The sequence below is a fragment of the Hyla sarda genome, unplaced genomic scaffold, assembly GCF_029499605.1.
Source record: "Hyla sarda isolate aHylSar1 unplaced genomic scaffold, aHylSar1.hap1 scaffold_3145, whole genome shotgun sequence".
NCBI classification, from domain to species: Eukaryota; Metazoa; Chordata; class Amphibia; order Anura; family Hylidae; genus Hyla; species Hyla sarda.
Window position 1 is genome coordinate 1 of NW_026609874.1, and position 22,992 is coordinate 22,992.

At 46.1% G+C, this 22,992-nt stretch overlaps 10 non-coding genes across 10 annotated transcripts; all 10 read right to left on the minus strand.

Annotated features, from left to right (window-relative positions):
• Window positions 1-1,242: 1,242 nt before the first annotated feature.
• Window positions 1,243-1,433, minus strand: LOC130328889 (U2 spliceosomal RNA). The gene has a single exon (XR_008872737.1). It is a non-coding gene; the product is annotated as a U2 spliceosomal RNA (small nuclear RNA).
• Window positions 1,434-3,522: 2,089 nt separating this feature from the next.
• Window positions 3,523-3,713, minus strand: LOC130328896 (U2 spliceosomal RNA). Its single transcript, XR_008872744.1, has one exon. It is a non-coding gene; the product is annotated as a U2 spliceosomal RNA (small nuclear RNA).
• A 2,078-nt stretch (window positions 3,714-5,791) lies between these two features.
• LOC130328895 (U2 spliceosomal RNA) lies at window positions 5,792-5,982 on the minus strand. The gene has a single exon (XR_008872743.1). It is a non-coding gene; the product is annotated as a U2 spliceosomal RNA (small nuclear RNA).
• Window positions 5,983-8,065: 2,083 nt separating this feature from the next.
• On the minus strand, window positions 8,066-8,256 carry LOC130328893 (U2 spliceosomal RNA). The gene has a single exon (XR_008872741.1). It is a non-coding gene; the product is annotated as a U2 spliceosomal RNA (small nuclear RNA).
• Window positions 8,257-10,344: 2,088 nt separating this feature from the next.
• On the minus strand, window positions 10,345-10,535 carry LOC130328897 (U2 spliceosomal RNA). The gene has a single exon (XR_008872745.1). It is a non-coding gene; the product is annotated as a U2 spliceosomal RNA (small nuclear RNA).
• A 2,083-nt stretch (window positions 10,536-12,618) lies between these two features.
• Window positions 12,619-12,809, minus strand: LOC130328894 (U2 spliceosomal RNA). The gene has a single exon (XR_008872742.1). It is a non-coding gene; the product is annotated as a U2 spliceosomal RNA (small nuclear RNA).
• A 2,054-nt stretch (window positions 12,810-14,863) lies between these two features.
• On the minus strand, window positions 14,864-15,054 carry LOC130328898 (U2 spliceosomal RNA). The gene has a single exon (XR_008872746.1). It is a non-coding gene; the product is annotated as a U2 spliceosomal RNA (small nuclear RNA).
• Window positions 15,055-17,108: 2,054 nt separating this feature from the next.
• On the minus strand, window positions 17,109-17,299 carry LOC130328890 (U2 spliceosomal RNA). Its single transcript, XR_008872738.1, has one exon. It is a non-coding gene; the product is annotated as a U2 spliceosomal RNA (small nuclear RNA).
• A 2,090-nt stretch (window positions 17,300-19,389) lies between these two features.
• LOC130328891 (U2 spliceosomal RNA) lies at window positions 19,390-19,580 on the minus strand. Its single transcript, XR_008872739.1, has one exon. It is a non-coding gene; the product is annotated as a U2 spliceosomal RNA (small nuclear RNA).
• Window positions 19,581-21,665: 2,085 nt separating this feature from the next.
• LOC130328892 (U2 spliceosomal RNA) lies at window positions 21,666-21,856 on the minus strand. Its single transcript, XR_008872740.1, has one exon. It is a non-coding gene; the product is annotated as a U2 spliceosomal RNA (small nuclear RNA).
• Window positions 21,857-22,992: the final 1,136 nt, after the last annotated feature.

Below are 22,992 nucleotides of genomic sequence, written 5' to 3' on the forward strand. Positions count from 1 at the left end.
ACGGAGAATACGTTTATATATATGTGTGTGTGTGCGCGTATATATATATATATATATATATATATATATATATATTTCTCCGCCGAAATCACTTTTAAACCCATTTCCACCTTTTTTTCCCTTCTCTTCCTCTTACTTTTTTTTCACGTTTTTTTACGTTTTTCTCCTTTTCGCCTCTTTTCTGGGCGTATTATTCTTCTTTTTCTTCTTTTTTTTCGTCTAATGCATACCCCATCAGTGCAGCAATGCTTATTCAATACCGCCAGCAGATGGAGACACTGGGGGATAATTTTCTAAGGATTTATACAGATTTTTCCTGTCTGAATTTGTCGCACAGAAAGTTGCAGGCCAAATATGTGTGACATTTCTGCGACTTTAGCTTCTAGAGCATTTTTACAACATTATACATAGGTGCTGAATACATAAAAAGCGACTGTTCAGCGACAGACAAGTCGCATCGGCTGAAAGTAGGCCAGAATGTCAGTCCATGTTGGAGCAGGTTTAGATACAGTCTAAAGCATAGATCTCAAAGTCTGTGCACAGAATTTAGCAAGGGCCTCGCACCTTCTGATGCATCAGGTAGGTGCACAATAGCATAGCCTAACCCTCTGTACTTTGGTCTATATTGATGCGGGACATAGACAGCCAGCTGATGACCAATCCATTAGTGCAATGGATGGCTGGAAGCATTTGTCTTTGCCTTTGCAATACCACAGAAGCAATGCATGGTCAATGTACAGCAATGACACACCTGTGTGAACAGCCAGGAGACCCCCCCCCCCATGTTATGTTACATAGTTACATAGTTAGTACGGTCGAAAAAAGACATATGTCCATCAAGTTCAACCAGGGAATTAAGGGGTAGGGGTGTGGCGCGATATTGGGGAAGGGATGAGATTTTATATTTCTTCATAAGCATTCATCTTATTTTGTCAATTAGGAACATTCAGCACCCACCCGCTATCAAGGCAGCTGCCTATCATGTCATGCCCTACCTGCACAGGTGTGCTGGCTACTCAAATGATCCAATTAAGGAGGCCATTTAGTCAGCAGCAGCAGAAGTCCTGTGCCTGGACGCTCCAACAGCGGCCAGACACAAGCAGAAGCAGAAGCAGCAGCAGCACCACCTTTTGTTTTTTGGCTGCAGCAGCAGCAGCAGCAAGGCCCACAGGGCTGGCTAGCTGGCTAGCCAGCAAGCAGGTAGCAATGAAAGTAGGAATCTTTCTTTTTAACCCTGTAAGGGGGTGGTGCACTGTACCCGAAGATACTGCCATATCGGGTCAATGCATAGGGCGACGGAAGCAAGCTTCAAAATCGGCCCCCGTTCTCAAAAATCCATTTAATATATGGTCCCCAGATAGGGGACGTATCAGATATTAAACTGATAAGAACAGATACTACACTTGATCTTAGCCAAAAGGCCGAGAAGCGATAACCGTGAAAGGGGCGGGCCCAACAAGGTCCCCTTCATGGGCACTATCACTGCTTGCTGTCAGGGAGGCTGCCAGACAATTTTCCATGCACACTCTGGGCTGGGGGGCAGTCAACCACCAGTACACACAGCAGAACCTAAACCCATACCATTATTGCTAAGCAGCAAGACAGGGGCCCATTGCACTCCCACGGGGCCTTTTTAAATGCAATCCATAACCCGGATTTGCCAGGAACCCTTCTTACTCCTCCTACTTGCATGTGACACTGGGCTTAGGATCTGCATAGGAAACACACACACAAGCACACACCTACCTTTGTTGCCTGCAGATGCCTCCTTGGCTGTCCCCAAACGGTATCAAACCAACACCCACGGGAAGCTGTAAGCATAGAGGACATGCCTGCACCCCATTGGACTTACCTGTGTGGGTTAAACCCGGGTTATTTGACAACCTATGGCGGTGATGGTTCTGCTCAGGCAGAGCAGTGCTGATGCTCCTCATAAAGCTGTCGCTGCTGTGAAGGTTCTAGGTGACATCACAAATCCCTATGGTTACATACACAACAAAGCTGGGTTGTTGTTGTTTACACTCTGCAAGGCCTGTGGAAGTGAGTGACATCATAGCACTGTAGTTCTGAGGGTTCTAGATGGATGCAACAATCTCCTGTTGCTTCTATGAAGGCCGTAATAGACGACATCACCAAACAGCTCCATAGTCACATACACAGCAAAGGAGAGATGTTGTTTACACCTAGTGATGTCAGTGGTATTGAGTGACATCACAGCACAGTGCTAAGGCTCCTGGGCCTGGACACAGCAGCGGCTGCAATATCTCAACGGAGAATACGTTTATATATATGTGTGTGTGTGCGCGTATATATATATATATATATATATATATATATATATATATATATATATTTCTCCGCCGAAATCACTTTTAAACCCATTTCCACCTTTTTTTCCCTTCTCTTCCTCTTACTTTTTTTTCACGTTTTTTTACGTTTTTCTCCTTTTCGCCTCTTTTCTGGGCGTATTATTCTTCTTTTTCTTCTTTTTTTTCGTCTAATGCATACCCCATCAGTGCAGCAATGCTTATTCAATACCGCCAGCAGATGGAGACACTGGGGAATAATTTTCTAAGGATTTATACTGATTTTTCCTGTCTGAATTTGTCGCACAGAAAGTTGCAGGCCAAATATGTGTGACATTTCTGCGACTTTAGCTTCTAGAGCATTTTTACAACATTATACATAGGTGCTGAATACATAAAAAGCGACTGTTCAGCGACAGACAAGTCGCATCGGCTGAAAGTAGGCCAGAATGTCAGTCCATGTTGGAGCAGGTTTAGATACAGTCTAAAGCATAGATCTCAAAGTCTGTGCACAGAATTTAGCAAGGGCCTCGCACCTTCTGATGCATCAGGTAGGTGCACAATAGCATAGCCTAACCCTCTGTACTTTGGTCTATATTGATGCGGGACATAGACAGCCAGCTGATGACCAATCCATTAGTGCAATGGATGGCTGGAAGCATTTGTCTTTGCCTTTGCAATACCACAGAAGCAATGCATGGTCAATGTACAGCAATGACACACCTGTGTGAACAGCCAGGAGACCCCCCCCCCCCCATGTTATGTTACATAGTTACATAGTTAGTACGGTCGAAAAAAGACATATGTCCATCAAGTTCAACCAGGGAATTAAGGGGTAGGGGTGTGGCGCGATATTGGGGAAGGGATGAGATTTTATATTTCTTCATAAGCATTAATCTTATTTTGTCAATTAGGAACATTCAGCACCCACCCGCTATCAAGGCAGCTGCCTATCATGTCATGCCCTACCTGCACAGGTGTGCTGGCTACTCAAATGATCCAATTAAGGAGGCCATTTAGTCAGCAGCAGCAGAAGTCCTGTGCCTGGACGCTCCAACAGCGGCCAGACACAAGCAGAAGCAGAAGCAGCAGCAGCACCACCTTTTGTTTTTTGGCTGCAGCAGCAGCAGCAGCAAGGCCCACAGGGCTGGCTAGCTGGCTAGCCAGCAAGCAGGTAGCAATGAAAGTAGGAATCTTTCTTTTTAACCCTGTAAGGGGGTGGTGCACTGTACCCGAAGATACTGCCATATCGGGTCAATGCATAGGGCGACGGAAGCAAGCTTCGAAATCGGCCCCCGTTCTCAAAAATCCATTTAATATATGGTCCCCAGATAGGGGACGTATCAGATATTAAACTGATAAGAACAGATACTACACTTGATCTTAGCCAAAAGGCCGAGAAGCGATAACCGTGAAAGGGGCGGGCCCAACAAGGTCCCCTTCATGGGCACTATCACTGCTTGCTGTCAGGGAGGCTGCCAGACAATTTTCCATGCACACTCTGGGCTGGGGGGCAGTCAACCACCAGTACACACAGCAGAACCTAAACCCATACCATTATTGCTAAGCAGCAAGACAGGGGCCCATTGCACTCCCACGGGGCCTTTTTAAATGCAATCCATAACCCGGATTTGCCAGGAACCCTTCTTACTCCTCCTACTTGCATGTGACACTGGGCTTAGGATCTGCATAGGAAACACACACACAAGCACACACCTACCTTTGTTGCCTGCAGATGCCTCCTTGGCTGTCCCCAAACGGTATCAAACCAACACCCACGGGAAGCTGTAAGCATAGAGGACATGCCTGCACCCCATTGGACTTACCTGTGTGGGTTAAACCCGGGTTATTTGACAACCTATGGCGGTGATGGTTCTGCTCAGGCAGAGCAGTGCTGATGCTCCTCATAAAGCTGTCGCTGCTGTGAAGGTTCTAGGTGACATCACAAATCCCTATGGTTACATACACAACAAAGCTGGGTTGTTGTTGTTTACACTCTGCAAGGCCTGTGGAAGTGAGTGACATCATAGCACTGTAGTTCTGAGGGTTCTAGATGGATGCAACAATCTCCTGTTGCTTCTATGAAGGCCATAATAGACGACATCACCAAACAGCTCCATAGTCACATACACAGCAAAGGAGAGATGTTGTTTACACCTAGTGATGTCAGTGGTATTGAGTGACATCACAGCACAGTGCTAAGGCTCCTGGGCCTGGACACAGCAGCGGCTGCAATATCTCAACGGAGAATACGTTTATATATATGTGTGTGTGTGCGCGTATATATATATATATATATATATATATATATATATATTTCTCCGCCGAAATCACTTTTAAACCCATTTCCACCTTTTTTTCCCTTCTCTTCCTCTTACTTTTTTTTCACGTTTTTTTACGTTTTTCTCCTTTTCGCCTCTTTTCTGGGCGTATTATTCTTCTTTTTCTTCTTTTTTTTCGTCTAATGCATACCCCATCAGTGCAGCAATGCTTATTCAATACCGCCAGCAGATGGAGACACTGGGGGATAATTTTCTAAGGATTTATACTGATTTTTCCTGTCTGAATTTGTCGCACAGAAAGTTGCAGGCCAAATATGTGTGACATTTCTGCGACTTTAGCTTCTAGAGCATTTTTACAACATTATACATAGGTGCTGAATACATAAAAAGCGACTGTTCAGCGACAGACAAGTCGCATCGGCTGAAAGTAGGCCAGAATGTCAGTCCATGTTGGAGCAGGTTTAGATACAGTCTAAAGCATAGATCTCAAAGTCTGTGCACAGAATTTAGCAAGGGCCTCGCACCTTCTGATGCATCAGGTAGGTGCACAATAGCATAGCCTAACCCTCTGTACTTTGGTCTATATTGATGCGGGACATAGACAGCCAGCTGATGACCAATCCATTAGTGCAATGGATGGCTGGAAGCATTTGTCTTTGCCTTTGCAATACCACAGAAGCAATGCATGGTCAATGTACAGCAATGACACACCTGTGTGAACAGCCAGGAGACCCCCCCCCCCCCCCCCCATGTTATGTTACATAGTTACATAGTTAGTACGGTCGAAAAAAGACATATGTCCATCAAGTTCAACCAGGGAATTAAGGGGTAGGGGTGTGGCGCGATATTGGGGAAGGGATGAGATTTTATATTTCTTCATAAGCATTAATCTTATTTTGTCAATTAGGAACATTCAGCACCCACCCGCTATCAAGGCAGCTGCCTATCATGTCATGCCCTACCTGCACAGGTGTGCTGGCTACTCAAATGATCCAATTAAGGAGGCCATTTAGTCAGCAGCAGCAGAAGTCCTGTGCCTGGACGCTCCAACAGCGGCCAGACACAAGCAGAAGCAGCAGCAGCACCACCTTTTGTTTTTTGGCTGCAGCAGCAGCAGCAGCAAGGCCCACAGGGCTGGCTAGCTGGCTAGCCAGCAAGCAGGTAGCAATGAAAGTAGGAATCTTTCTTTTTAACCCTGTAAGGGGGTGGTGCACTGTACCCGAAGATACTGCCATATCGGGTCAATGCATAGGGCGACGGAAGCAAGCTTCAAAATCGGCCCCCGTTCTCAAAAATCCATTTAATATATGGTCCCCAGATAGGGGACGTATCAGATATTAAACTGATAAGAACAGATACTACACTTGATCTTAGCCAAAAGGCCGAGAAGCGATAACCGTGAAAGGGGCGGGCCCAACAAGGTCCCCTTCATGGGCACTATCACTGCTTGCTGTCAGGGAGGCTGCCAGACAATTTTCCATGCACACTCTGGGCTGGGGGGCAGTCAACCACCAGTACACACAGCAGAACCTAAACCCATACCATTATTGCTAAGCAGCAAGACAGGGGCCCATTGCACTCCCACGGGGCCTTTTTAAATGCAATCCATAACCCGGATTTGCCAGGAACCCTTCTTACTCCTCCTACTTGCATGTGACACTGGGCTTAGGATCTGCATAGGAAACACACACACAAGCACACACCTACCTTTGTTGCCTGCAGATGCCTCCTTGGCTGTCCCCAAACGGTATCAAACCAACACCCACGGGAAGCTGTAAGCATAGAGGACATGCCTGCACCCCATTGGACTTACCTGTGTGGGTTAAACCCGGGTTATTTGACAACCTATGGCGGTGATGGTTCTGCTCAGGCAGAGCAGTGCTGATGCTCCTCATAAAGCTGTCGCTGCTGTGAAGGTTCTAGGTGACATCACAAATCCCTATGGTTACATACACAACAAAGCTGGGTTGTTGTTGTTTACACTCTGCAAGGCCTGTGGAAGTGAGTGACATCATAGCACTGTAGTTCTGAGGGTTCTAGATGGATGCAACAATCTCCTGTTGCTTCTATGAAGGCCATAATAGACTACATCACCAAACAGCTCCATAGTCACATACACAGCAAAGGAGAGATGTTGTTTACACCTAGTGATGTCAGTGGTATTGAGTGACATCACAGCACAGTGCTAAGGCTCCTGGGCCTGGACACAGCAGCGGCTGCAATATCTCAACGGAGAATACGTTTATATATATGTGTGTGTGTGCGCGTATATATATATATATATATATATATATATATATATATATATATTCTCCGCCGAAATCACTTTTAAACCCATTTCCACCTTTTTTTCCCTTCTCTTCCTCTTACTTTTTTTTCACGTTTTTTTACGTTTTTCTCCTTTTCGCCTCTTTTCTGGGCGTATTATTCTTCTTTTTCTTCTTTTTTTTCGTCTAATGCATACCCCATCAGTGCAGCAATGCTTATTCAATACCGCCAGCAGATGGAGACACTGGGGGATAATTTTCTAAGGATTTATACTGATTTTTCCTGTCTGAATTTGTCGCACAGAAAGTTGCAGGCCAAATATGTGTGACATTTCTGCGACTTTAGCTTCTAGAGCATTTTTACAACATTATACATAGGTGCTGAATACATAAAAAGCGACTGTTCAGCGACAGACAAGTCGCATCGGCTGAAAGTAGGCCAGAATGTCAGTCCATGTTGGAGCAGGTTTAGATACAGTCTAAAGCATAGATCTCAAAGTCTGTGCACAGAATTTAGCAAGGGCCTCGCACCTTCTGATGCATCAGGTAGGTGCACAATAGCATAGCCTAACCCTCTGTACTTTGGTCTATATTGATGCGGGACATAGACAGCCAGCTGATGACCAATCCATTAGTGCAATGGATGGCTGGAAGCATTTGTCTTTGCCTTTGCAATACCACAGAAGCAATGCATGGTCAATGTACAGCAATGACACACCTGTGTGAACAGCCAGGAGACCCCCCCCCCCCATGTTATGTTACATAGTTACATAGTTAGTACGGTCGAAAAAAGACATATGTCCATCAAGTTCAACCAGGGAATTAAGGGGTAGGGGTGTGGCGCGATATTGGGGAAGGGATGAGATTTTATATTTCTTCATAAGCATTAATCTTATTTTGTCAATTAGGAACATTCAGCACCCACCCGCTATCAAGGCAGCTGCCTATCATGTCATGCCCTACCTGCACAGGTGTGCTGGCTACTCAAATGATCCAATTAAGGAGGCCATTTAGTCAGCAGCAGCAGAAGTCCTGTGCCTGGACGCTCCAACAGCGGCCAGACACAAGCAGAAGCAGAAGCAGCAGCAGCACCACCTTTTGTTTTTTGGCTGCAGCAGCAGCAGCAGCAAGGCCCACAGGGCTGGCTAGCTGGCTAGCCAGCAAGCAGGTAGCAATGAAAGTAGGAATCTTTCTTTTTAACCCTGTAAGGGGGTGGTGCACTGTACCCGAAGATACTGCCATATCGGGTCAATGCATAGGGCGACGGAAGCAAGCTTCGAAATCGGCCCCCGTTCTCAAAAATCCATTTAATATATGGTCCCCAGATAGGGGACGTATCAGATATTAAACTGATAAGAACAGATACTACACTTGATCTTAGCCAAAAGGCCGAGAAGCGAGAACCGTGAAAGGGGCGGGCCCAACAAGGTCCCCTTCATGGGCACTATCACTGCTTGCTGTCAGGGAGGCTGCCAGACAATTTTCCATGCACACTCTGGGCTGGGGGGCAGTCAACCACCAGTACACACAGCAGAACCTAAACCCATACCATTATTGCTAAGCAGCAAGACAGGGGCCCATTGCACTCCCACGGGGCCTTTTTAAATGCAATCCATAACCCGGATTTGCCAGGAACCCTTCTTACTCCTCCTACTTGCATGTGACACTGGGCTTAGGATCTGCATAGGAAACACACACACAAGCACACACCTACCTTTGTTGCCTGCAGATGCCTCCTTGGCTGTCCCCAAACGGTATCAAACCAACACCCACGGGAAGCTGTAAGCATAGAGGACATGCCTGCACCCCATTGGACTTACCTGTGTGGGTTAAACCCGGGTTATTTGACAACCTATGGCGGTGATGGTTCTGCTCAGGCAGAGCAGTGCTGATGCTCCTCATAAAGCTGTCGCTGCTGTGAAGGTTCTAGGTGACATCACAAATCCCTATGGTTACATACACAACAAAGCTGGGTTGTTGTTGTTTACACTCTGCAAGGCCTGTGGAAGTGAGTGACATCATAGCACTGTAGTTCTGAGGGTTCTAGATGGATGCAACAATCTCCTGTTGCTTCTATGAAGGCCATAATAGACGACATCACCAAACAGCTCCATAGTCACATACACAGCAAAGGAGAGATGTTGTTTACACCTAGTGATGTCAGTGGTATTGAGTGACATCACAGCACAGTGCTAAGGCTCCTGGGCCTGGACACAGCAGCGGCTGCAATATCTCAACGGAGAATACGTTTATATATATGTGTGTGTGTGCGCGTATATATATATATATATATATATATATATATATATATATATATATTTCTCCGCCGAAATCACTTTTAAACCCATTTCCACCTTTTTTTCCCTTCTCTTCCTCTTACTTTTTTTTCACGTTTTTTTACGTTTTTCTCCTTTTCGCCTCTTTTCTGGGCGTATTATTCTTCTTTTTCTTCTTTTTTTTCGTCTAATGCATACCCCATCAGTGCAGCAATGCTTATTCAATACCGCCAGCAGATGGAGACACTGGGGGATAATTTTCTAAGGATTTATACTGATTTTTCCTGTCTGAATTTGTCGCACAGAAAGTTGCAGGCCAAATATGTGTGACATTTCTGCGACTTTAGCTTCTAGAGCATTTTTACAACATTATACATAGGTGCTGAATACATAAAAAGCGACTGTTCAGCGACAGACAAGTCGCATCGGCTGAAAGTAGGCCAGAATGTCAGTCCATGTTGGAGCAGGTTTAGATACAGTCTAAAGCATAGATCTCAAAGTCTGTGCACAGAATTTAGCAAGGGCCTCGCACCTTCTGATGCATCAGGTAGGTGCACAATAGCATAGCCTAACCCTCTGTACTTTGGTCTATATTGATGCGGGACATAGACAGCCAGCTGATGACCAATCCATTAGTGCAATGGATGGCTGGAAGCATTTGTCTTTGCCTTTGCAATACCACAGAAGCAATGCATGGTCAATGTACAGCAATGACACACCTGTGTGAACAGCCAGGAGACCCCCCCCCCCCCATGTTATGTTACATAGTTACATAGTTAGTACGGTCGAAAAAAGACATATGTCCATCAAGTTCAACCAGGGAATTAAGGGGTAGGGGTGTGGCGCGATATTGGGGAAGGGATGAGATTTTATATTTCTTCATAAGCATTAATCTTATTTTGTCAATTAGGAACATTCAGCACCCACCCGCTATCAAGGCAGCTGCCTATCATGTCATGCCCTACCTGCACAGGTGTGCTGGCTACTCAAATGATCCAATTAAGGAGGCCATTTAGTCAGCAGCAGCAGAAGTCCTGTGCCTGGACGCTCCAACAGCGGCCAGACACAAGCAGAAGCAGAAGCAGCAGCAGCACCACCTTTTGTTTTTTGGCTGCAGCAGCAGCAGCAGCAAGGCCCACAGGGCTGGCTAGCTGGCTAGCCAGCAAGCAGGTAGCAATGAAAGTAGGAATCTTTCTTTTTAACCCTGTAAGGGGGGTGGTGCACTGTACCCGAAGATACTGCCATATCGGGTCAATGCATAGGGCGACGGAAGCAAGCTTCGAAATCGGCCCCCGTTCTCAAAAATCCATTTAATATATGGTCCCCAGATAGGGGACGTATCAGATATTAAACTGATAAGAACAGATACTACACTTGATCTTAGCCAAAAGGCCGAGAAGCGATAACCGTGAAAGGGGCGGGCCCAACAAGGTCCCCTTCATGGGCACTATCACTGCTTGCTGTCAGGGAGGCTGCCAGACAATTTTCCATGCACACTCTGGGCTGGGGGGCAGTCAACCACCAGTACACACAGCAGAACCTAAACCCATACCATTATTGCTAAGCAGCAAGACAGGGGCCCATTGCACTCCCACGGGGCCTTTTTAAATGCAATCCATAACCCGGATTTGCCAGGAACCCTTCTTACTCCTCCTACTTGCATGTGACACTGGGCTTAGGATCTGCATAGGAAACACACACACAAGCACACACCTACCTTTGTTGCCTGCAGATGCCTCCTTGGCTGTCCCCAAACGGTATCAAACCAACACCCACGGGAAGCTGTAAGCATAGAGGACATGCCTGCACCCCATTGGACTTACCTGTGTGGGTTAAACCCGGGTTATTTGACAACCTATGGCGGTGATGGTTCTGCTCAGGCAGAGCAGTGCTGATGCTCCTCATAAAGCTGTCGCTGCTGTGAAGGTTCTAGGTGACATCACAAATCCCTATGGTTACATACACAACAAAGCTGGGTTGTTGTTGTTTACACTCTGCAAGGCCTGTGGAAGTGAGTGACATCATAGCACTGTAGTTCTGAGGGTTCTAGATGGATGCAACAATCTCCTGTTGCTTCTATGAAGGCCATAATAGACGACATCACCAAACAGCTCCATAGTCACATACACAGCAAAGGAGAGATGTTGTTTACACCTAGTGATGTCAGTGGTATTGAGTGACATCACAGCACAGTGCTAAGGCTCCTGGGCCTGGACACAGCAGCGGCTGCAATATCTCAACGGAGAATACGTTTATATATATGTGTGTGTGTGCGCGTATATATATATATATATATATATATATATATATATATATATATTTCTCCGCCGAAATCACTTTTAAACCCATTTCCACCTTTTTTTCCCTTCTCTTCCTCTTACTTTTTTTTCACGTTTTTTTACGTTTTTCTCCTTTTCGCCTCTTTTCTGGGCGTATTATTCTTCTTTTTCTTCTTTTTTTTCGTCTAATGCATACCCCATCAGTGCAGCAATGCTTATTCAATACCGCCAGCAGATGGAGACACTGGGGGATAATTTTCTAAGGATTTATACTGATTTTTCCTGTCTGAATTTGTCGCACAGAAAGTTGCAGGCCAAATATGTGTGACATTTCTGCGACTTTAGCTTCTAGAGCATTTTTACAACATTATACATAGGTGCTGAATACATAAAAAGCGACTGTTCAGCGACAGACAAGTCGCATCGGCTGAAAGTAGGCCAGAATGTCAGTCCATGTTGGAGCAGGTTTAGATACAGTCTAAAGCATAGATCTCAAAGTCTGTGCACAGAATTTAGCAAGGGCCTCGCACCTTCTGATGCATCAGGTAGGTGCACAATAGCATAGCCTAACCCTCTGTACTTTGGTCTATATTGATGCGGGACATAGACAGCCAGCTGATGACCAATCCATTAGTGCAATGGATGGCTGGAAGCATTTGTCTTTGCCTTTGCAATACCACAGAAGCAATGCATGGTCAATGTACAGCAATGACACACCTGTGTGAACAGCCAGGAGACCCCCCCCCCCATGTTATGTTACATAGTTACATAGTTAGTACGGTCGAAAAAAGACATATGTCCATCAAGTTCAACCAGGGAATTAAGGGGTAGGGGTGTGGCGCGATATTGGGGAAGGGATGAGATTTTATATTTCTTCATAAGCATTAATCTTATTTTGTCAATTAGGAACATTCAGCACCCACCCGCTATCAAGGCAGCTGCCTATCATGTCATGCCCTACCTGCACAGGTGTGCTGGCTACTCAAATGATCCAATTAAGGAGGCCATTTAGTCAGCAGCAGCAGAAGTCCTGTGCCTGGACGCTCCAACAGCGGCCAGACACAAGCAGAAGCAGAAGCAGCAGCAGCACCACCTTTTGTTTTTTGGCTGCAGCAGCAGCAGCAGCAAGGCCCACAGGGCTGGCTAGCTGGCTAGCCAGCAAGCAGGTAGCAATGAAAGTAGGAATCTTTCTTTTTAACCCTGTAAGGGGGTGGTGCACTGTACCCGAAGATACTGCCATATCGGGTCAATGCATAGGGCGACGGAAGCAAGCTTCGAAATCGGCCCCCGTTCTCAAAAATCCATTTAATATATGGTCCCCAGATAGGGGACGTATCAGATATTAAACTGATAAGAACAGATACTACACTTTATCTTAGCCAAAAGGCCGAGAAGCGATAACCGTGAAAGGGGCGGGCCCAACAAGGTCCCCTTCATGGGCACTATCACTGCTTGCTGTCAGGGAGGCTGCCAGACAATTTTCCATGCACACTCTGGGCTGGGGGGCAGTCAACCACCAGTACACACAGCAGAACCTAAACCCATACCATTATTGCTAAGCAGCAAGACAGGGGCCCATTGCACTCCCACGGGGCCTTTTTAAATGCAATCCATAACCCGGATTTGCCAGGAACCCTTCTTACTCCTCCTACTTGCATGTGACACTGGGCTTAGGATCTGCATAGGAAACACACACACAAGCACACACCTACCTTTGTTGCCTGCAGATGCCTCCTTGGCTGTCCCCAAACGGTATCAAACCAACACCCACGGGAAGCTGTAAGCATAGAGGACATGCCTGCACCCCATTGGACTTACCTGTGTGGGTTAAACCCGGGTTATTTGACAACCTATGGCGGTGATGGTTCTGCTCAGGCAGAGCAGTGCTGATGCTCCTCATAAAGCTGTCGCTGCTGTGAAGGTTCTAGGTGACATCACAAATCCCTATGGTTACATACACAACAAAGCTGGGTTGTTGTTGTTTACACTCTGCAAGGCCTGTGGAAGTGAGTGACATCATAGCACTGTAGTTCTGAGGGTTCTAGATGGATGCAACAATCTCCTGTTGCTTCTATGAAGGCCATAATAGACGACATCACCAAACAGCTCCATAGTCACATACACAGCAAAGGAGAGATGTTGTTTACACCTAGTGATGTCAGTGGTATTGAGTGACATCACAGCACAGTGCTAAGGCTCCTGGGCCTGGACACAGCAGCGGCTGCAATATCTCAACGGAGAATACGTTTATATATATGTGTGTGTGTGCGCGTATATATATATATTTCTCCGCCGAAATCACTTTTAAACCCATTTCCACCTTTTTTTCCCTTCTCTTCCTCTTACTTTTTTTTCACGTTTTTTTACGTTTTTCTCCTTTTCGCCTCTTTTCTGGGCGTATTATTCTTCTTTTTCTTCTTTTTTTTCGTCTAATGCATACCCCATCAGTGCAGCAATGCTTATTCAATACCGCCAGCAGATGGAGACACTGGGGGATAATTTTCTAAGGATTTATACTGATTTTTCCTGTCTGAATTTGTCGCACAGAAAGTTGCAGGCCAAATATGTGTGACATTTCTGCGACTTTAGCTTCTAGAGCATTTTTACAACATTATACATAGGTGCTGAATACATAAAAAGCGACTGTTCAGCGACAGACAAGTCGCATCGGCTGAAAGTAGGCCAGAATGTCAGTCCATGTTGGAGCAGGTTTAGATACAGTCTAAAGCATAGATCTCAAAGTCTGTGCACAGAATTTAGCAAGGGCCTTGCACCTTCTGATGCATCAGGTAGGTGCACAATAGCATAGCCTAACCCTCTGTACTTTGGTCTATATTGATGCGGGACATAGACAGCCAGCTGATGACCAATCCATTAGTGCAATGGATGGCTGGAAGCATTTGTCTTTGCCTTTGCAATACCACAGAAGCAATGCATGGTCAATGTACAGCAATGACACACCTGTGTGAACAGCCAGGAGACCCCCCCCCCCCATGTTATGTTACATAGTTACATAGTTAGTACGGTCGAAAAAAGACATATGTCCATCAAGTTCAACCAGGGAATTAAGGGGTAGGGGTGTGGCGCGATATTGGGGAAGGGATGAGATTTTATATTTCTTCATAAGCATTAATCTTATTTTGTCAATTAGGAACATTCAGCACCCACCCGCTATCAAGGCAGCTGCCTATCATGTCATGCCCTACCTGCACAGGTGTGCTGGCTACTCAAATGATCCAATTAAGGAGGCCATTTAGTCAGCAGCAGCAGAAGTCCTGTGCCTGGACGCTCCAACAGCGGCCAGACACAAGCAGAAGCAGAAGCAGCAGCAGCACCACCTTTTGTTTTTTGGCTGCAGCAGCAGCAGCAGCAAGGCCCACAGGGCTGGCTAGCTGGCTAGCCAGCAAGCAGGTAGCAATGAAAGTAGGAATCTTTCTTTTTAACCCTGTAAGGGGGTGGTGCACTGTACCCGAAGATACTGCCATATCGGGTCAATGCATAGGGCGACGGAAGCAAGCTTCGAAATCGGCCCCCGTTCTCAAAAATCCATTTAATATATGGTCCCCAGATAGGGGACGTATCAGATATTAAACTGATAAGAACAGATACTACACTTGATCTTAGCCAAAAGGCCGAGAAGCGATAACCGTGAAAGGGGCGGGCCCAACAAGGTCCCCTTCATGGGCACTATCACTGCTTGCTGTCAGGGAGGCTGCCAGACAATTTTCCATGCACACTCTGGGCTGGGGGGCAGTCAACCACCAGTACACACAGCAGAACCTAAACCCATACCATTATTGCTAAGCAGCAAGACAGGGGCCCATTGCACTCCCACGGGGCCTTTTTAAATGCAATCCATAACCCGGATTTGCCAGGAACCCTTCTTACTCCTCCTACTTGCATGTGACACTGGGCTTAGGATCTGCATAGGAAACACACACACAAGCACACACCTACCTTTGTTGCCTGCAGATGCCTCCTTGGCTGTCCCCAAACGGTATCAAACCAACACCCACGGGAAGCTGTAAGCATAGAGGACATGCCTGCACCCCATTGGACTTACCTGTGTGGGTTAAACCCGGGTTATTTGACAACCTATGGCGGTGATGGTTCTGCTCAGGCAGAGCAGTGCTGATGCTCCTCATAAAGCTGTCGCTGCTGTGAAGGTTCTAGGTGACATCACAAATCCCTATGGTTACATACACAACAAAGCTGGGTTGTTGTTGTTTACACTCTGCAAGGCCTGTGGAAGTGAGTGACATCATAGCACTGTAGTTCTGAGGGTTCTAGATGGATGCAACAATCTCCTGTTGCTTCTATGAAGGCCATAATAGACGACATCACCAAACAGCTCCATAGTCACATACACAGCAAAGGAGAGATGTTGTTTACACCTAGTGATGTCAGTGGTATTGAGTGACATCACAGCACAGTGCTAAGGCTCCTGGGCCTGGACACAGCAGCGGCTGCAATATCTCAACGGAGAATACGTTTATATATATGTGTGTGTGTGCGCGTATATATATATATTTCTCCGCCGAAATCACTTTTAAACCCATTTCCACCTTTTTTTCCCTTCTCTTCCTCTTACTTTTTTTTCACGTTTTTTTACGTTTTTCTCCTTTTCGCCTCTTTTCTGGGCGTATTATTCTTCTTTTTCTTCTTTTTTTTCGTCTAATGCATACCCCATCAGTGCAGCAATGCTTATTCAATACCGCCAGCAGATGGAGACACTGGGGGATAATTTTCTAAGGATTTATACTGATTTTTCCTGTCTGAATTTGTCGCACAGAAAGTTGCAGGCCAAATATGTGTGACATTTCTGCGACTTTAGCTTCTAGAGCATTTTTACAACATTATACATAGGTGCTGAATACATAAAAAGCGACTGTTCAGCGACAGACAAGTCGCATCGGCTGAAAGTAGGCCAGAATGTCAGTCCATGTTGGAGCAGGTTTAGATACAGTCTAAAGCATAGATCTCAAAGTCTGTGCACAGAATTTAGCAAGGGCCTTGCACCTTCTGATGCATCAGGTAGGTGCACAATAGCATAGCCTAACCCTCTGTACTTTGGTCTATATTGATGCGGGACATAGACAGCCAGCTGATGACCAATCCATTAGTGCAATGGATGGCTGGAAGCATTTGTCTTTGCCTTTGCAATACCACAGAAGCAATGCATGGTCAATGTACAGCAATGACACACCTGTGTGAACAGCCAGGAGACCCCCCCCCCCCATGTTATGTTACATAGTTACATAGTTAGTACGGTCGAAAAAAGACATATGTCCATCAAGTTCAACCAGGGAATTAAGGGGTAGGGGTGTGGCGCGATATTGGGGAAGGGATGAGATTTTATATTTCTTCATAAGCATTAATCTTATTTTGTCAATTAGGAACATTCAGCACCCACCCGCTATCAAGGCAGCTGCCTATCATGTCATGCCCTACCTGCACAGGTGTGCTGGCTACTCAAATGATCCAATTAAGGAGGCCATTTAGTCAGCAGCAGCAGAAGTCCTGTGCCTGGACGCTCCAACAGCGGCCAGACACAAGCAGAAGCAGAAGCAGCAGCAGCACCACCTTTTGTTTTTTGGCTGCAGCAGCAGCAGCAGCAAGGCCCACAGGGCTGGCTAGCTGGCTAGCCAGCAAGCAGGTAGCAATGAAAGTAGGAATCTTTCTTTTTAACCCTGTAAGGGGGTGGTGCACTGTACCCGAAGATACTGCCATATCGGGTCAATGCATAGGGCGACGGAAGCAAGCTTCGAAATCGGCCCCCGTTCTCAAAAATCCATTTAATATATGGTCCCCAGATAGGGGACGTATCAGATATTAAACTGATAAGAACAGATACTACACTTGATCTTAGCCAAAAGGCCGAGAAGCGATAACCGTGAAAGGGGCGGGCCCAACAAGGTCCCCTTCATGGGCACTATCACTGCTTGCTGTCAGGGAGGCTGCCAGACAATTTTCCATGCACACTCTGGGCTGGGGGGCAGTCAACCACCAGTACACACAGCAGAACCTAAACCCATACCATTATTGCTAAGCAGCAAGACAGGGGCCCATTGCACTCCCACGGGGCCTTTTTAAATGCAATCCATAACCCGGATTTGCCAGGAACCCTTCTTACTCCTCCTACTTGCATGTGACACTGGGCTTAGGATCTGCATAGGAAACACACACACAAGCACACACCTACCTTTGTTGCCTGCAGATGCCTCCTTGGCTGTCCCCAAACGGTATCAAACCAACACCCACGGGAAGCTGTAAGCATAGAGGACATGCCTGCACCCCATTGGACTTACCTGTGTGGGTTAAACCCGGGTTATTTGACAACCTATGGCGGTGATGGTTCTGCTCAGGCAGAGCAGTGCTGATGCTCCTCATAAAGCTGTCGCTGCTGTGAAGGTTCTAGGTGACATCACAAATCCCTATGGTTACATACACAACAAAGCTGGGTTGTTGTTGTTTACACTCTGCAAGGCCTGTGGAAGTGAGTGACATCATAGCACTGTAGTTCTGAGGGTTCTAGATGGATGCAACAATCTCCTGTTGCTTCTATGAAGGCCATAATAGACGACATCACCAAACAGCTCCATAGTCACATACACAGCAAAGGAGAGATGTTGTTTACACCTAGTGATGTCAGTGGTATTGAGTGACATCACAGCACAGTGCTAAGGCTCCTGGGCCTGGACACAGCAGCGGCTGCAATATCTCAACGGAGAATACGTTTATATATATGTGTGTGTGTGCGCGTATATATATATATATATATATATATATATATATATATATATATATTTCTCCGCCGAAATCACTTTTAAACCCATTTCCACCTTTTTTTCCCTTCTCTTCCTCTTACTTTTTTTTCACGTTTTTTTACGTTTTTCTCCTTTTCGCCTCTTTTCTGGGCGTATTATTCTTCTTTTTCTTCTTTTTTTTCGTCTAATGCATACCCCATCAGTGCAGCAATGCTTATTCAATACCGCCAGCAGATGGAGACACTGGGGGATAATTTTCTAAGGATTTATACTGATTTTTCCTGTCTGAATTTGTCGCACAGAAAGTTGCAGGCCAAATATGTGTGACATTTCTGCGACTTTAGCTTCTAGAGCATTTTTACAACATTATACATAGGTGCTGAATACATAAAAAGCGACTGTTCAGCGACAGACAAGTCGCATCGGCTGAAAGTAGGCCAGAATGTCAGTCCATGTTGGAGCAGGTTTAGATACAGTCTAAAGCATAGATCTCAAAGTCTGTGCACAGAATTTAGCAAGGGCCTCGCACCTTCTGATGCATCAGGTAGGTGCACAATAGCATAGCCTAACCCTCTGTACTTTGGTCTATATTGATGCGGGACATAGACAGCCAGCTGATGACCAATCCATTAGTGCAATGGATGGCTGGAAGCATTTGTCTTTGCCTTTGCAATACCACAGAAGCAATGCATGGTCAATGTACAGCAATGACACACCTGTGTGAACAGCCAGGAGACCCCCCCCCCCCCATGTTATGTTACATAGTTACATAGTTAGTACGGTCGAAAAAAGACATATGTCCATCAAGTTCAACCAGGGAATTAAGGGGTAGGGGTGTGGCGCGATATTGGGGAAGGGATGAGATTTTATATTTCTTCATAAGCATTAATCTTATTTTGTCAATTAGGAACATTCAGCACCCACCCGCTATCAAGGCAGCTGCCTATCATGTCATGCCCTACCTGCACAGGTGTGCTGGCTACTCAAATGATCCAATTAAGGAGGCCATTTAGTCAGCAGCAGCAGAAGTCCTGTGCCTGGACGCTCCAACAGCGGCCAGACACAAGCAGAAGCAGAAGCAGCAGCAGCAGCACCACCTTTTGTTTTTTGGCTGCAGCAGCAGCAGCAGCAAGGCCCACAGGGCTGGCTAGCTGGCTAGCCAGCAAGCAGGTAGCAATGAAAGTAGGAATCTTTCTTTTTAACCCTGTAAGGGGGTGGTGCACTGTACCCGAAGATACTGCCATATCGGGTCAATGCATAGGGCGACGGAAGCAAGCTTCGAAATCGGCCCCCGTTCTCAAAAATCCATTTAATATATGGTCCCCAGATAGGGGACGTATCAGATATTAAACTGATAAGAACAGATACTACACTTGATCTTAGCCAAAAGGCCGAGAAGCGATAACCGTGAAAGGGGCGGGCCCAACAAGGTCCCCTTCATGGGCACTATCACTGCTTGCTGTCAGGGAGGCTGCCAGACAATTTTCCATGCACACTCTGGGCTGGGGGGCAGTCAACCACCAGTACACACAGCAGAACCTAAACCCATACCATTATTGCTAAGCAGCAAGACAGGGGCCCATTGCACTCCCACGGGGCCTTTTTAAATGCAATCCATAACCCGGATTTGCCAGGAACCCTTCTTACTCCTCCTACTTGCATGTGACACTGGGCTTAGGATCTGCATAGGAAACACACACACAAGCACACACCTACCTTTGTTGCCTGCAGATGCCTCCTTGGCTGTCCCCAAACGGTATCAAACCAACACCCACGGGAAGCTGTAAGCATAGAGGACATGCCTGCACCCCATTGGACTTACCTGTGTGGGTTAAACCCGGGTTATTTGACAACCTATGGCGGTGATGGTTCTGCTCAGGCAGAGCAGTGCTGATGCTCCTCATAAAGCTGTCGCTGCTGTGAAGGTTCTAGGTGACATCACAAATCCCTATGGTTACATACACAACAAAGCTGGGTTGTTGTTGTTTACACTCTGCAAGGCCTGTGGAAGTGAGTGACATCATAGCACTGTAGTTCTGAGGGTTCTAGATGGATGCAACAATCTCCTGTTGCTTCTATGAAGGCCATAATAGACGACATCACCAAACAGCTCCATAGTCACATACACAGCAAAGGAGAGATGTTGTTTACACCTAGTGATGTCAGTGGTATTGAGTGACATCACAGCACAGTGCTAAGGCTCCTGGGCCTGGACACAGCAGCGGCTGCAATATCTCAACGGAGAATACGTTTATATATATGTGTGTGTGTGCGCGTATATATATATATATATATATATATATATATATATATATATATTTCTCCGCCGAAATCACTTTTAAACCCATTTCCACCTTTTTTTCCCTTCTCTTCCTCTTACTTTTTTTTCACGTTTTTTTACGTTTTTCTCCTTTTCGCCTCTTTTCTGGGCGTATTATTCTTCTTTTTCTTCTTTTTTTTCGTCTAATGCATACCCCATCAGTGCAGCAATGCTTATTCAATACCGCCAGCAGATGGAGACACTGGGGGATAATTTTCTAAGGATTTATACTGATTTTTCCTGTCTGAATTTGTCGCACAGAAAGTTGCAGGCCAAATATGTGTGACATTTCTGCGACTTTAGCTTCTAGAGCATTTTTACAACATTATACATAGGTGCTGAATACATAAAAAGCGACTGTTCAGCGACAGACAAGTCGCATCGGCTGAAAGTAGGCCAGAATGTCAGTCCATGTTGGAGCAGGTTTAGATACAGTCTAAAGCATAGATCTCAAAGTCTGTGCACAGAATTTAGCAAGGGCCTCGCACCTTCTGATGCATCAGGTAGGTGCACAATAGCATAGCCTAACCCTCTGTACTTTGGTCTATATTGATGCGGGACATAGACAGCCAGCTGATGACCAATCCATTAGTGCAATGGATGGCTGGAAGCATTTGTCTTTGCCTTTGCAATACCACAGAAGCAATGCATGGTCAATGTACAGCAATGACACACCTGTGTGAACAGCCAGGAGACCCCCCCCCCCCCATGTTATGTTACATAGTTACATAGTTAGTACGGTCGAAAAAAGACATATGTCCATCAAGTTCAACCAGGGAATTAAGGGGTAGGGGTGTGGCGCGATATTGGGGAAGGGATGAGATTTTATATTTCTTCATAAGCATTAATCTTATTTTGTCAATTAGGAACATTCAGCACCCACCCGCTATCAAGGCAGCTGCCTATCATGTCATGCCCTACCTGCACAGGTGTGCTGGCTACTCAAATGATCCAATTAAGGAGGCCATTTAGTCAGCAGCAGCAGAAGTCCTGTGCCTGGACGCTCCAACAGCGGCCAGACACAAGCAGAAGCAGAAGCAGCAGCAGCACCACCTTTTGTTTTTTGGCTGCAGCAGCAGCAGCAGCAAGGCCCACAGGGCTGGCTAGCTGGCTAGCCAGCAAGCAGGTAGCAATGAAAGTAGGAATCTTTCTTTTTAACCCTGTAAGGGGGTGGTGCACTGTACCCGAAGATACTGCCATATCGGGTCAATGCATAGGGCGACGGAAGCAAGCTTCGAAATCGGCCCCCGTTCTCAAAAATCCATTTAATATATGGTCCCCAGATAGGGGACGTATCAGATATTAAACTGATAAGAACAGATACTACACTTGATCTTAGCCAAAAGGCCGAGAAGCGATAACCGTGAAAGGGGCGGGCCCAACAAGGTCCCCTTCATGGGCACTATCACTGCTTGCTGTCAGGGAGGCTGCCAGACAATTTTCCATGCACACTCTGGGCTGGGGGGCAGTCAACCACCAGTACACACAGCAGAACCTAAACCCATACCATTATTGCTAAGCAGCAAGACAGGGGCCCATTGCACTCCCACGGGGCCTTTTTAAATGCAATCCATAACCCGGATTTACCAGGAACCCTTCTTACTCCTCCTACTTGCATGTGACACTGGGCTTAGGATCTGCATAGGAAACACACACACAAGCACACACCTACCTTTGTTGCCTGCAGATGCCTCCTTGGCTGTCCCCAAATGGTATCAAACCAACACCCACGGGAAGCTGTAAGCATAGAGGACATGCCTGCACCCCATTGGACTTACCTGTGTGGGTTAAACCCGGGTTATTTGACAACCTATGGCGGTGATGGTTCTGCTCAGGCAGAGCAGTGCTGATGCTCCTCATAAAGCTGTCGCTGCTGTGAAGGTTCTAGGTGACATCACAAATCCCTATGGTTACATACACAACAAAGCTGGGTTGTTGTTGTTTACACTCTGCAAGGCCTGTGGAAGTGAGTGACATCATAGCACTGTAGTTCTGAGGGTTCTAGATGGATGCAACAATCTCCTGTTGCTTCTATGAAGGCCATAATAGACGACATCACCAAACAGCTCCATAGTCACATACACAGCAAAGGAGAGATGTTGTTTACACCTAGTGATGTCAGTGGTATTGAGTGACATCACAGCACAGTGCTAAGGCTCCTGGGCCTGGACACAGCAGCGGCTGCAATATCTCAACGGAGAATACGTTTATATATATGTGTGTGTGTGCGCGTATATATATATATATATATATATATATATATATATATTTCTCCGCCGAAATCACTTTTAAACCCATTTCCACCTTTTTTTCCCTTCTCTTCCTCTTACTTTTTTTTCACGTTTTTTTACGTTTTTCTCCTTTTCGCCTCTTTTCTGGGCGTATTATTCTTCTTTTTCTTCTTTTTTTTCGTCTAATGCATACCCCATCAGTGCAGCAATGCTTATTCAATACCGCCAGCAGATGGAGACACTGGGGGATAATTTTCTAAGGAT